The sequence below is a fragment of the Nannospalax galili genome, unplaced genomic scaffold (assembly GCF_000622305.1).
Source record: "Nannospalax galili isolate Female #2095 unplaced genomic scaffold, S.galili_v1.0 scaffold363, whole genome shotgun sequence".
Taxonomy (NCBI): Eukaryota; Metazoa; Chordata; class Mammalia; order Rodentia; family Spalacidae; genus Nannospalax; species Nannospalax galili.
In genome coordinates this window covers 256,744-258,850 of record NW_008351176.1, presented here as the reverse complement: position 1 = coordinate 258,850, position 2,107 = coordinate 256,744, and the positions used below count along the sequence as shown (strand labels likewise).

Genomic DNA, 2,107 nt, shown 5'->3' with positions numbered 1-2,107 from the left:
GTAATGTGGTATCCACAGTCAATAATAACACTTTGTACACTTTAAAATGTGTTAAAGGCGTAAATCTTATGTGAAGTGTCCTTACCACAATAAAATAGGAGCTGTATTACAGAAATGGTGTCATGGATCACCAGGAGAAAGATGGACAGTTTACTAAATGGTGCTTTAACAATGGTTTATCAATATGTAAAAATAAAATAAAATTGAATTCCTCCTTTTGTAGTTTAGACATATGAATTGTTTACTGTGGCATGAAAAGGCAAATTTTAAATAATGGAGAATGGTGTCTGTCCTTAAGGTAGGGTAGGATATTGTCAAGGATAAATCTGAATCTGTATATGAAAAGTCAATGGAGGTTAAATATATTACCTATGTTGAAATGGAAAAAGACTACAAACAAATGAAAGGCAAGCCACAGAGTGAAAGGAAATCTCTACAATGGCTATTGCTGGAAAAGGGTAAATTCCAGATTATGAGTTTAAATAATCATTAAGAAAAAGTTCAACAACTAAGAGTAAAATGTACAAAGAATATGAATAAGCCAGACACAGAAAAAAAAAAAAGCCAGTGGCCAAAAGGCATAGACAGAGTACTTGAGGACCTGGAGAGATGGCTCTGCAGTTAGGAACACATACTGCTCTTGCAGAGGGCTTGACTTTGGATCCCAGTACCCATGTACAGGCCCACAACTGCCTTTAGCTCCAACTCCAGGAGATTCAATGACCTGTTCTGGCCTCCAAGAGCACACACACATGGCAGAGAGAGAGAGAGAGAGAGAGGAGAGAGGAGAGAGAGATTATAACAATTAAATCTTTAAAAGAGTGTACTGACATTACCAGTATTTAGAGAAATTCAACTTCAAGTCACAGTAAGAGAGACTTCTAGGCAAAGGTAACCAATGGAGCTCTTTGACCAGGACCCAACAACATGGGCTGTGTTCGCACCAAAACCGTTAGGTGGCCCAGGTTATCATCAAGCAGTACTGTACACACCTGGGTAACAACTTCCACACCAACAAGTGCGTGTGTGAGGAGATCACCATTTTCCCCAGCAAGAAGCTCCAAAAGAAGATAGCAGATTATGTCACACATCTGATGAAACAGATTCATAGGGATCCAATGAGAGGGCTCTCTATTGAGTTGAGGAGGAGGAGAGAGAGAGGAGAGATAATTATGTCCTGAGGATCAGGCCTGGATCAGGACATCATTGAGGTAGATCCTGACATTAAGAAAATGCTGAAGCTTCTTGACTTTAGCAGCCTCTCCAACCTGCGGGTCAGTCAACCTATAGTTGGGATGAATTCCAAAAACACCACATGGAACTGTTTGAAACTTCTCTGCTATTCTTTAATATTGTCAATAAATCTGTGGACATAAAAGGTAACCAATGTAACATACTGCCAACTCTTCCCCAAACCTCACGTTTTAGTGATTTTTAAAATGAAAATCACAAACTCACAAAGATTAAAGAGAGAAGAGACAATAGCACACATGTGCAAGGACACACACACACATACACACACACATATGCACTAATAAAAACAAATTTTAAATGAAAAATAGACTTCAAGAATAAATGAGTGAATGAATAAGTGAATGAAGAAACAAAGTGGAAAGAACAAGTGACAAATGGGAACTTCAAAATTAAATGTTAATTAGAGACTCGGGGTCTCCACTCCAAATCCATGGCATCTGTAATGAAGGGGCCCAGCACAGGGTTGAGTCAACGTTCACAGCCATTCTGACATGTCTCTTTGTTTTCATCTCTTTATTGTCTCTTTATCAGAGACCACGGGCAGAGACACTAGACTGATGATTGTTTCCAAACTCTGGGAAGAGATAGGCAATCTCATCTCTTAAGTCACACAACAGCTAGACAAAAAATTCTCAGACCCAGACTTGATCTGGTCTAACCTCTGTCCAATCCATGGTCGCCTTTCATTTCTAGCTAAGGGTAAGAGGATCTTACATTTGAATCCCTGCAGTGACAAAGGACTTCTTCCTTTCCAGTAACAATGACAGCACTGCTGAGGAGTGCTACCTATGTGCCCGACCCTGTTTCAAACCCCTGGCATGTACTGACTCATGAAAAACTGGCCTTTTCCCAG

At 39.8% G+C, this 2,107-nt stretch overlaps 1 pseudogene; it reads left to right on the top strand.

Moving 5' to 3' along the window:
- The first annotated feature begins 927 nt into the window (after positions 1-927).
- Positions 928-1,329, top strand: LOC103746035 (annotated as a pseudogene).
- Positions 1,330-2,107: the final 778 nt, after the last annotated feature.